We start from the raw sequence: 14,057 nt of genomic DNA, 5'->3' as shown, positions 1-14,057 counted from the left end.
GTTAAGACCCGAAAATAAAAGTACTCATTCGTCCATAACCGTTTATCGAACTAAGACAAAATTCGCAACTCATAAAGAAAATCAACAGCACTTCTATCTTACATTTACGTAATACAACAAGACCTGTCTTGTGCGAGAAAGGAAAGGATAATTAGGGAGACAGACGTCCTCAAGGTCACTAGCTAATATAAGAAAGAAGAGCCTGTCTAATTTTCACACTCGTTTGGCGATTAGTGCAGACCCGCTTCAGCTATTTTCATTAGCCTCCCCGGTGGTCTTCGAGTTAAACAAGAAAAGTAAACCACGTACCGTTTAGGCTTAATATGTAACACTTCCCTTCGTGGTCCATTGTCTGTCGATCTGTCATGAACTGCTTTCCTTACACATTCACGGTGCTACTCAGGCCCGTTCAAAGTGATGTCGGACACCCTTTCATTTCTACAGCTACTTGTGCTGCCTGTTGCTGGTAATACGTATAGTCCTTGTTATTTCAAATAGGTGTCTTGGTGCGCATGTCAGTATTTAATTTTCTGCCTTATACCTAAAGAGCAGGCAATGTAGTGAACCTTTATCATTTTATTATTAAACTAGCTGTAGTACCCGACGTTGCCCAGATAGTTTCTGAATATTTACCTTTAAGATTTGCATTACCAGTTAGTTATGTGTGATGTGAATTTTTATAGAATTCCTTTTTGACTTGCAGATTGATGTTATGATCTATTGTGTAGTTTTAAAATTATTTAGATGTGTTTGATTAAACATTTTAGATTATTTAGTTTTCGAGTAAAACTTCGTCCTTATGGAAGCTCGAATCGACTGGGAAGTATTTGATCCTATCAAAAATTAATAAGTGATAACTATATGTATTTAGCCGTTGCACTATAGATACGATGTACAGGATTTCAACTGTCAATGAGACTGTCCCCCTCTCGCCCTCCACCACTAAGAGATATAAAATCTGGATTGTCACCATTCATCTCAGTGACCCAGAAAACTGTAGATTCGACACTGTTTTCGATTATTTTTATATCTCACTCCCCCTCACCCACACCCCAAAGGGGGCTGAACATGAATTTTAAAAACTCCGGAGTGTCACTAATTATTTCAGCTACCACGAAAACTATGGATTCGATACCAACCCCCTCGCCCCCTGCCCATAAGGGTGCTAGGGGTGTCTTACCCTCACGCGGTTTGTCTCCTGATACTAATTGATAAGTGTACCAAGTTTGGTGAAAATGCTCCAGTGGTTTAGGAGGAGATGCGTCATTTACACACCCACACCCACACACCCACACCCACACACCCACGCACAACATACATCAATTTTTATATACAGTAAGAAGAAGAAGATAATATTTTATATGTAGTTTTTCGATTAATTTTATATCTCACCCCCTTCGCTCGCCACTTGGACTTGCAAAAAATCCGGAGTAATACTATTCATCTCAGAGACCCTGAAATCAATGGATTCGAAACTGTTTTTAATTATTTCTATACCTCAGCCCCCCTTTGCTCCCCACCTAAAAGGGGGATGGATTTTAAAAATTCTAGTGTATTACTTTTCAACTCAGCGACCCCGAAAACTATGAATTCGATACTATTCTAACTACCCCCCCCCGACCCTCTCCCTTAAGGGCTCTAGGGATGGCTTACCCCCACAGTGCTTGTCTCCCGATAGTAAGTAATACGTGTACCAAGTTTGGTTGAAATTGCTCCAGTAGTTTAGGAGGAGATGTGTCATTTACACACACACTTCCATTTCTATAGATAGTAAGATTTTTATACCCGTACTTCACCCCCTCTCCATCCCCGGCCAAAGGAGTCCTATGAGTGCCTTACACCACAGTATATTTTTTCCAGATATTAAGTGTTACTTGTACCAATTTTGGTTGGCGGCTATGCCCAAACGTACATACATAATCTCACTGCTCTAGAATCCTGGAGCTGACGTCGCCATGGTTACGGCAGTTCATTTCTTTATCCGATTCCTAGAGCAGGGGTAGTGTGGTGCCAATATCTCCATAACGGTTGGTTTTAGGGCCTTAAAACATGGTTTTAGGGCCTTAAAACATGGTTTTCGGGCCCGTAGGGCTTACCGAGTTTTGTTCTTTGCGTCAAGAGGATTAAGTTGAGTTTTGTCTCGTCCTTATACGACAAATTCGTTATTTTGCCTATAATAGTATAAGAGAAAATAAAACCGTTGTGGTTTTCCTATAAAACCCCCGTCTTTTCAAAGATTTTAAAATGATATGCATATCGAAACCTTCCCCGGGGTGATTATACTCTAAATATGAAGTTTGGTTGAGATCTTTCCAGCCGTTTCGACGTGATGGTGGAACAAACAAACAGACAAACAGACACGAACAACTTTATTTATAAGACTAGCTGTAGTACCCGGTGTTGCCCGGATAGTTTCTGAATATTTACCTTTAAGATTTGCATTACCAGTTAGTTATGTGTGATGTGAATTTTTATAGAATTCCTTTTTTACTTGCAGATTGATATGTTATGATCTATTATGTAGTTTTAAATTTATTTAGATGTGTTTGATTTCAAGTTTTAGATTATTTAATTTTCGAGTAAAACTTCGTCCTTATGGAAGCTCGAATCGACTGGGAAGTATTTGATCCTGTCAAAAATTAATAACTGACAGCTATATGTATTTAGCCGTCGCACTATAGATACGATGCACAGGATTTCAACTGTCAATGAGACCGTCCCCCTCCCGCCCTCCACCACTAAAAGATATAAAATCTGGATTGTCACCATTCATCTCAGTGACCCAGAAAACTGTAGATTCGACACTGTTTTCGATTATTTTTATATCTCACTCCCCCTCACCCACACCCCAAAGGGGGCTGAACATGAATTTTAAAAACTCCGGAGTGTCACTAATTATTTCAGCTACCACGAAAACTATGGATTCGATACCACCCCCCTCGACCCCTCCCCATAAGGGTGCTAGGGGTGTCTTACCCTCACGCGGTTTGTCTCCTGATACTAATTGATAAGTGCACCAAGTTTGGTGAAATTCCTCCAGTGATTTAGGAGGAGATGTATCATTTACACACCCACGCACACACATACATCAATTTTTATATATAGTAAGAAGAAGAAGATAATATTTTTATATGTAGTTTTTCGATTAATTTTATATCTCACCCCCTTCGCTCCCCACTTGGACTTGCAAAAATCCGGAGTAATACTATTCATCTCAGAGGCCCAGAATTCTATGGATTCGAAATTGTTTTTAATTATTTCTATATCTCTACCCCCCCCCCCTTTTGCTCCCCACCTAAAAGGAGGCTGGACTTTAAAAAATTCTAGAGTATTACTTTTCAACTCAACGACCACGAAAACTACGAATTCGACACTATTCTCGATTATTATTGTAACTACCCCCCACCCTGACCCAATCCCTTAAGGGCGCTAGGGATGGCTTACCCCCACAGTGATCGTCTCCCGATAGTAAGTAATACGTGTACCAAGTTTGGTTGAAATTGCTCCAGTGGTTTAGGAGGAGATGTGTCATTTACACACACACTTCCATCTATATATATAAAAGCAAGTCGGGCTGGAGCGATGTATATATAAATATTTAAAAATGAAAAAACACGTGAATTAATGAGGCACTTCCAGAAATCTCAGATATTTGAAACTTGGTACGGGGGAAACTTATGACCCCAGGATCCCTAGAAAAATCGGAAATTCTCAAAATTCCCTGAAGGAGGCACGCTGGGGGGGCTCATATTTTGGGCTCAGCATAAGAACACAGTCGTATAGTATATCCAAAACGATAACCTATAGGTTTCGTGGGCTTAAACATTTTCGGGAATGTCCTCATTTTTTTCCCCCATTCCCCCAAATCAAGATGGCGGCACAACCTGCCAGACGAGGTAGACAATTGAAATTTGGTGAAATTATAGCTTTTGGTCCCTAACCGACGGGAAACTTCCAAGATGTTCAAATTTTTCACTTTTTAACCCCAAAGATATCGAAATATGGAGTCAATTTTAATGACTGTGCAGACATTCATTTTGAGCTATATTTTGGCTAAACGGTAAGTCGTATCACAAAACGGATGGCACAATATCTCTTCGATTCGGAGTGATCTACAACTTTGGTCCTGTGACATTTTGTCGTATCTCTCTCCCTTATACGTTAAATTTGGCCGTATTTCTGGATTGTTCGTAAATTTGGGGATTTTTACAAGTATATTTCATTGTTTGACACACTTATAAGAATGATAGGATCATCACGTTGGGCGCGCACATTGGCACGATTAAGGGACATACGTGTACCACATTTCATGATTCTAGCTTATACATAAGTTGGCAAAAAGTAATGTAAAATGTTTAAAATGCACCCAAATTTCACCCTATTCAATATTTGAACTCAATTTACCCCCTTAATATGGGAGATACGAGGGTATGGTTTAGAAACAAACATGTAGAGCGATAAATGAGGCGTCTGATGGCGCAAACCGTTTCTTAATATCATACCCCGTTTAGGAGATATGAATCTCCAAGTGGAAGTCTGCACTTTTGAACGTGCTCATGCTTATCCGTCATCTATATATATAAAAGCAAGTCGGGCTGGAGCGATGTATACTGTATATAAATATTTAAAAATGAAAAAAGACGTGAATTAATAAGGCACTTCCAGAAATTTCAGGAATTTAAAACTTGGTTCGGGGGAAACTGATGACCCCAGGATCCCTAGAAAAAAAATGGAAATTCTCAAAATTTCCTGCAGGGGGCACGCTGGGGGGCTCAAATTTTGGGCTCAGCATAAGAACACAGTCGTATAGTATATCCAAAACGATAACCTATAGGTTTCGTGGGCTTAACAATTTTCGGGAATTTCCTCATTTTTATCCCATCCCCCCAAATCAAGATGGCGGCACAACCTGCCAGACGAGGTAGACAATAGAAATTTGGTGAAATTATAGCTTTTGGTCCCTAACCGACGGGAAACTTCCAAGATGTTCAAATTTTTCACTTTTTAACCCCAAAGATATCGAAATATGGAGGCAATTTTAATGACTGTGCGGACATTCATTTTGAGCTATATTTTGGCTAAACGGTAAGTCGTATCACGAAACGGATGGCACAATATCGCTTCGATTCGGAGTGATCTACAACTTTGGTCCTGTGACATTTTGTCGTATCTCTCTCCCTTATACGTTAAATTTGGCCGTATTTCTGGATTGTTCGTAAATTTGGGGATTTTTACAAGTATATTTCATTGTTTGACACACTTATAAGAATGATAGGATCATCACGTTGGGCGCGCACATTGGCACGATTAAGGGACATATGTGTACCACATTTCATGATTCTAGCTTATACATAAGTTGGCAAAAAGTAATGTAAAATGTTTAAAATGCACCCAAATTTCACCCTATTCAAAATTTGAACTCAATTTACCCCCTTAATATGGGAGATAAGAGGATATGGTTTAGAAACAAGCATGTAGAGCGATAAATGAGGCGTCTGATGGCGCAAACCGTTTCTTAATATCATACCCCGTTTAGGAGATATGAATCTCGAAGTGGAAGTCTGCACTTTTGAACGTGCTCATACTTATCCGTCATCTATATATATAAAAGCAAGTCGGGCTGGAGCGATGTATATATAAATATTTAAAAATGAAAAAAGACGTGAATTAATAAGGCACTTCCAGAAATCTCAGGAATTTGAAACTTGGTTCGGGGGAAACTGATGACCCCAGGATCCCTAGAAAAATCGGAAATTCTCAAAATTCCCTGAAGGGGGTACGCTGGGGGGGGCTCAAATTTTGGGCTCAGCATAAGAACACAGTCGTATAGTATATCCAAAACGATAACCTATAGGTTTCGTGGGCTTAACAATTTTCGGGAATTTCCTCATTTTTATCCCCCATCCCCCCAAATCAAGATGGCGGCACAACCTGCCAGACGAGGTAGACAATTGAAATTTGGTGAAATTATAGCTTTTGGTCCCTAACCGACGGGAAAATTCCAAGATGTTCAAATTTTTCTTTTTTTACCCCAAAGATATCGAAATATGGAGGCAATTTTAATGACTGTGCAGACATTCCTTTTGAGCTATTTTTTGGCTAAACGGCAAGTCCTAACACAAAACAGATGGCACAATGTCTCTTCAATTTGGAGTGATCTACAACTTTGTTCCTGTGATATTTTGTCGTATCTCTCTCCCTTATACGTTAAACGTAGCCGTTTTTCTGGATTGTTCGTAAATTTGGTGATTTTTACAAGTATATTCATTGTTTGACACACTTATAAGAATGATAGGATCATCACGTTGGGTGCGCACATTGGCACGATTAAGGGACATATGTGTACCAAATTTCATGATTCTAACTTATACATAAGTAGGCAAAAAGTAATGTAAAATGTTTAAAATGCACCCAAATTTCACCCTATTCAAAATTTGAACTCAATTTACCCCCTTAATATGGGAGATACGAGGATATGATTTAGAAACAAACATGTAGAGCGATAAATGAGGCGTCTGATTTCGCAAACTGTTTCTTAATATCATAAACCGTTTAGGAGATATGAATCTCGAAATGGAAGTCTGCACTTTTCTACGTGCTCATTTATCCGTCATCTATATAAATAGAATCGTAACGACCGTGTGTCTGTACATTGATTATTTTGGCGAAATTTCCGTACAGTTATCCGTTTCAGGTGTAATAATGACCATCTGCATCATTTTTAGCTTTGGCAGATATCTGTTTGTCTGTTTGGTTGTCTGTTTGTCTGTTTGTCTGTCCTTCTATAACTTGGAAACTACTGGATGTATTTCCACCAAACTTCATATTTAGAATCCACCTGTCCTTGGGTAGGTTTTAGCGGAAATATCGTTTCTAAATCCCTGAACTGAGTGGGAATTTTTACGAAACCGAAACCGTGATTTTGCACTCCCTCAAAGTATACACAACCGAACTTAATGGAAATCAACCTGCCTTAATGAAAATTAATTTCTAAACCTTTTTTTCTCATCTGCATCATTTCGATAACAGGATTTAGTAAGGGATATATCATTAACGGACCGTTTTTCGGGACAAATCCCAGCGGACTTATCGCAAGAGCGGGTACGTGTAAAGCGTACTTCTTACAACTTGAAAACTAACAAGATATTTGAGCCAAAGTTTATATATAGCATCCATCTGTCCAAGGGTAGGTTTTCTTGGTGTCTGTTAGTTAGTTAGTTAGTTAGTTAGTTAGTTAGTTAGTTAGTTTCTTTGTTTGTTTGTTTGTTTGTTGGTCTGTTTGCCTTTCTCTAACTTGAAAACTACTGGATATATTTCCACCAAACTTCATATTTAGAATCCACCTGTCCTTGGGGAGGTTTAAGGGCAAATATTGTTTCTAAATCCCTGAACTAATTGGGGGTTTATACGAAACCGAAACCGTGATTTTGCACTCCCTCAAAATACACACAACCAAACTTAATGGAAATCTACCTGCCTTAATGGAAATTAATTTCTAAACCTTTTCTTCTCATGTGCATCATTTCAATCACTTACAGGAAAGATAGTATGATCAAACTCTACACGAACATTGGCCCACCCAGTACCCATATGTGAGCCAAATGCTATGTCACATAATTATCCGAAAAGTAATGCAATGTAAGATATTCTTACACAAATTTCAACCTATTCAACGTTTCTGATTCAATCTGACCCATGAATAGATTAGATGCGAGAAAATATCATAGGATCAGCCATTTAGATCGCTAAATACTGCGCCTTACGGTACAATCCTTTGTCGATATGACGTACCGTTTAGCAGCAGTTAATCTGTAAATGAAGGTCTGCAATATTGTAAACATTCATATACTTTCGTATGTCCATCTGTATATATTCATTGATGTCGATTTGTAGTGATCGAGAAATGATGTGTCTGCTATTGTAGTCAGTACTCCCAACACCGACTTTGACAGCTGGCGGTAGGAATGGGGAACTTCTCCAACTCCTGTGTAACTGGCATTAGTAAGGAGGGCCTACCATTTTAATGAATAATTCACTTTTCGATTTGTCTTGCAGAAGGCAAGGGATCATGCAGTTTTGTTCGAAAGTCCCCTACCCTATTGTGTTTGGCTCTAGGCCACGGTGCCCGCCATCATAAACAAATGTTCCAATCTAAAATTTGACTAGCATTAGGCATAGTGGCCTGCTATTTTCATGGAAACTCACTAATTCTGTGTGACTGGCAGTAAGCTGGCTGGCAGCAGTAAAAAGGGACTGTCATTATAATGATAACTGCACAACTCAATTTTGACTGGTGGTAGGGAAGTTGCCTGCTATTATAATAAAAACTCCTCAAATGTAACCTATCTGAAAGTAGGAAATGGGTCTGCCATTGTAAATAAAACTCCCCAAATCGATTGTTACCGCGCAGTAGGCAATGGGGCCTGCAATTATAATGTAAACTTGCCAACTCGATTGTGAATGGCAGTAGGCAAGTGAGCCTGCCGTTATCATCACAACTCCGCAACCCTCACTTTACATTGGAAACAACGTATGGGGACCTCCCCATGCTATTTCTCGGATAAGGCTAAGAGACATGCAACTTTAAAACAATCTCATTTGCTGCACGCACAGTATTTACGTCGATATCCGTATACAATATAGAATACCGTAGCAAAGCACGGGTACATTTGCTAGTTTCTATATATAGTAAGATTTTTATACTCGTACTTCACCCCCTTTCCATCCCCGCCCAAAGGAGTCCTATGAGTGCCTTACACAACAGTATATTTCTTCTAAATATTAAGTCCTATTTGTACCAATTTTGGTTGGCAACTATGCCCAAATGTACATACATAATCTCACTGCTCTAGAATCCTGGAGCTGACGTTGCCATGGTTACGACTGTTCATTTCTTTATCCGATTCCTAGAGCAGGGGTAGTGTGGTGCCAATATCTCCGTAACGGTTGGTTTTAGGGCCTTATAACATGGTTTTCGGGCCCGTAGGGCTTACCGAGTTTTGTTCTTTGCGTCAAGAGGATTAAATTGAGCGTTGTCTCGTCCTTATACGACAAATTCGATATTTTGCCTATAATAGGATAAGAGAAAACGGTTTTCCTATAAAACCCCCGTCGTTTCAAAGATTTTAAAATGATATGCATATCGAAACCTTCCCCGGGATGAGTATACTCTAAATATGACGTTTGGTTGAGATCTATCCAGCCGTTTCGACGTGACAAACAGACAAACAGACACGAACAACTTTATTTATAAGAAGATTACTAGCAGAATATAGGAAATTCTAACAAATATCACATAGATTAATTTAATTGATATTATTACTTCAAGAAAATATTAAAAATCAATATACATCCGTTATATATCATTATTTTTGTATGGTTTTATTTTAAAAGGCTAAAATTAACTAAAATAGTACTTCATGTATTTTTATGAATGCGCCATATATGTATATTACAATCATTTTGTTTCAGATGGCGAGTATAAATTGACGATACATTGGTAGATCGATAAGTATTTATCACGTAAAATTCCACGTCCTCCTGGCTTTCACGCCTCATTTTATTTCACTAGTTTGTGTTGAATTGTACAAGGGCGAATCATGAAGTAAGCTACATTTCCAAGTTATGGCCATTCATGAAACTACAACACGGCTACGACAAAATACAATGTAACTTCACTTTCCACATAGTCCGCAAGAGAATGTAAACATTTCTCGGAACAGTCAACTAACATTTTGATATCAGATGGTAGAAATCACCTCCAGCGCTATATAACCAACTGGAGACAGCTGCATTCAACCTTTTCATCGTTTGGGAGTCGAGATCTTTTTTTCAGCTTACCAAAGACATGATCGCATGGCGCTAAGTCTGGATTTTATGGAGGATGTTACCATACCCCCACTTGAATCGCCGCAGCATTTGGGACGTTTGGCGGGCCGTGTGGTGAGTTGCGTTATCGTGCAATAAAATCACACCGGCGCTCAATTTACCCCGCCCCATTTCCTTAATTTCCTTAAGCCACAGGTTCAACGCTTGACAATACGAAGCCGAGTTGATTGTCATGCTTTTCGGCATAAATTCCGCATCCACCACAAACTCCATGTCGAAAAACACTGTCACCATCACGTTCCCGCTGGAGGTTGGACCTTGGCCTTGCACCCATTCCATCGATGTTCTATATGATTCGGTGGTTTCATCTGCTATGATAATTCACCGCAGAAACCCATTGACCTCCACACAATACCGTTGCAAAAATGCCAGTAACGATTGGAAACGTTGTCTCTTGTGAACATCGGTGAGCAGACGTGGGACCCATCTTTGACACAGTTTTTGAAATCCAAGGTGCTGGTGAACAATGGAGAACAGACTGCCATACGATATGTTCAGCATGCTGGCTATTTTCTGCGGTATTATGCGCTGATTCCCTCTAATGAACCCATCCAGACTGTATATATTTACAACGGTACTGTACGTTGCGGGCCTGGCTTCGCGATATCCGTCCGGCGTCAAATTGCTAGCACCACTTTACAAAACCTGGACGACAAATTGTACGCTCACCATATACAGCAGTGGTTTCACGATGAATGTCCATGCAGATGACCCGTTTAGACCATAGAAATCTGACCGTTGCACGAACCTCCAATTTTGAATTAACATACAGTTGACCGGGCGAGTTGGCCGTGCGGTTAGGGCCGCGCAGCTGTGAGCTTAGTTCCGGGAGATAGTGGGTTCAAACCCCACTGTCGGCAGCCCTGAAGATGGTTTTCCGTGGTTTCCCATTTTCACACCAAGCAAATGCTGGGGCTGTACCTTAATTAAGGCCAAGGCTGCTTCCTTCCTATTCCTAAGTCTGTCATAACCCATCGTCGCCATAAGGCCTATCTGTGTCGGTACGACGTAAAGCAAATAGCAAAAAAACGTACAGTTTACGCGCCATTTAGCCTAGCGCGCTCTGCACACACAACACGACGGGATACCACACCAACCTTCCTATCGGAGGTGTCAGCAGTTACTGCAGTTTGCTCCGCATTGGCCACGGATACGACACACCACGGGTGAGCTATTGTAACATACTATTGATTCGCTCTCGTATTTATCTCCATTGCATCTGACTTGGTGGATTGCCAAGCACTTCCAGCATTCACCTAATATTACCGAAGGTATCTCAACCTTGATTTATGGAAAGGTACTGTACCCTTTGATCCTTTTCTTGTCTGCAGGAGTTGGCGGCAACTGGGGTTCTGGTTTTGGCCTCGTTGCGATGAATACTTACCGCTCTATTCTCTTATCACAGGATTTCATTCGCCTTTTCAGGGTACATAAGGGAACCTAATCTACGCGCTATGCTACTTGAAATAATACCAACCAGACTAGTTTAAGTAACTAATTAATGAAGAAAGACGAAATATAATGTAACTGAAACAGACCAAAACACCAAGAACCGAAATAATCGAAATTAATTCAAAGAATTGAAAAAATTTAAATTACAATGAAAATTACTTAGACACAAAATGTTACAACACTACAAATTAGTGTAATAAAGAAATCAAAGTATTAATTTAGTATGAAACATTGTAGTGCCTCGTGACTGGCTAGTCCTCGGTTATAAACTCAAGTTATAGACATTTACATTTAAATAAACAAGCAGACGAGACAACTGAATAACCCAGCGTGTTCACGCAATGCAATCTCTTGCAGTTCACAGAATTTATGCAGTTTGAATCACACCCACTATAACCTACATCACACAACTTATTGTATTAGGTCCTTTAGACAATCTTACTCTCTGTTAAGTACATCTTGTACCGGGCGAGTTGGCGGTGCGGTTAGAGGCGCGCGACTGTGAGCTTGCATCCGGGATATGCTGGGTTTGATTCCCACTGTCGGCAGCCCTGAAGGTGGTTTTCTGTGTTTTCCCATTTTTATGCCAGGCAAACGCTTGGGCTTTACCTTAATTAAGGCCATGGTCACTTCCTTTCAACTCCTAGGCCTTGGGAAAGATAATAGAGTTCGATCTACTGATATGCTTGAGCAGAATATTTTTCGCAATTTTTAACCGTCGAATATGAAGAGGCTCTTCTGTGGCTTCAACTAACAAAGAGTTAGTCGGTGTTGTTTTGAGAGCACCAACACTTATACGTAAAGCGGAAAATTGTAGTGGATCTAATGTTAAAAGATTTTGTTTGGAAGCTAAATCTATTATGTGTGCACTATAATCTAAGGTAGAGCGAATGGTAGCGCGATATAACCGCAACGCTTACAAGGGATCGGCTCCCCAAGTACGTTTCGTTACTGTTTTCAAAATGTTGATATAGCGATCTGACTGTCTAGTTAAACGCTGAATTTGATGATTCCATGTTAACCTTTGATCTATGAATATGCCTAAATATAAATGTTGAGGGACGAAGGGGATGCTGAAATCATCGAAAGTAAGAGGGTTTAATCAAAAACTCTTTTATTAGTGAAAACCATTGCCGCACACTTAGGTAAGAAAAGATGAAGGCCGTGAGACATTAGCCACCGAGAAACAATACCTACTCAGAACATGGGATATTGTGGTTCTGCAATTGTCAATGTTATGATGTGAACAATAAATGACAATCATCTGCAAAAGCTAATATCCGGGCATACGGTGTTACAGTAGATTCGAGATCCTTCATATAGAGAGAAAACAAGAAGTATGGATCCCTGTGGTAATCCCTGTGAAGTATGCCGACTGTCAATTTGATGTTGGGTTGATTTAATCGTTAAAATGCGGCTAGTGAATAATTGGTGTAAAATAGAAATGAAATGGTAGGGAAAGCCATAAGTAGACAATTTCTCCCATAATCTATATATATATAAAAGTCATTGTATGTATGTGGGTGGGTGGGTGGGTGGGTTTGTACCACATCTCCTCCCAAACCATTGGAGCGATTTCAACCAAATTTGATACACTTATGACTTGGTATCAGGAGACAAACCGCGTGGGGGTAAGACATCCCAAACACCCCTGGGGGCGGGGGGGGGGGCGAGGGGGTCATATATAAAAATAAATGAAAATAGTGTCGAATCCATACTTTTCGGGGTCGCTGAGATGAATGGTGACACTCCGATTTTTTTTAAAGTCCAAGTTCAGCCCCCTTTGGGGTGGGGGCGAGGGGGGAGTGATATATGCAAATAATCGAAAATAGTGTCAAATACATAGTTTTTGGGGTCGCCAAAGTGAATAGCGACACTCCGGATTTTTGGTATCAGGAGACAAACCACGTGGGGGTAAGACACCCCAGGAACCCTTAGGGGCGGGGGGCGAGGGGGGTCATAAATAAAAATAAACGAAAATAGTGTCGAATCCACACTTTTCGGGGTCGCTGAGTTGAATAGCGACACTCCGATTTTTTTTAAAGTCCAAGTTCACCCCCTTTGGGGTGGGGGCGAGGGGGAGTGATATATGCAAATAATCGAAAATAGTGTCAAATACATAGTTTTCGGGGTCGCCAAAGTGAATAGCGACACTCCGGATTTTTGGTATCAGGAGACAAACCACGTGGAGGTAAGACACCCCAGGAACCCTTAGGGGCGGGGGGCGAGGGGGTCATATATAAAAATAAACGAAAATAGTGTCGAATCCACACTTTTCGGGGTCGCTGAGTTGAATAGCGACACTCCGATTTTTTTTTAAAGTCCAAGTTCACCCCCTTTGGGGTGGGGGCGAGGGGGAGTGACATATGCAAATAATCGAAAATAGTGTCAAATACATAGTTTTCGGGGTCGCCAAAGTGAATAGCGACACTCCGGATTTTTGGTATCAGGAGACAAACCACGTGGACGTAAGACACCCCTGGAACCCTTAGGGGCGGGGGGCGAGGGGGTCATATATAAAAATAAACGAAAATAGTGTCGAATCCATACTTTTCGGGGTCGCTGAGATGAATAGTGACACTCCAATTTTTTTAAAGTCCAAGTTCAGCCCCCTTTGGGGTGAGGGCGAGGGGGAGTGATATATATAAATAATCGAAAATAATGTCGAATACATAGTTTTCGGGGTCGCCAAAGTGAAGAGCAACACTCCGGATTTT

Source organism: Anabrus simplex, chromosome 13 (genome assembly GCF_040414725.1).
Source record: "Anabrus simplex isolate iqAnaSimp1 chromosome 13, ASM4041472v1, whole genome shotgun sequence".
Lineage (NCBI taxonomy): Eukaryota > Metazoa > Arthropoda > Insecta > Orthoptera > Tettigoniidae > Anabrus > Anabrus simplex.
The sequence above is the reverse complement of the archived record's forward strand: the minus strand, read 5'-3'. Positions refer to the sequence as shown.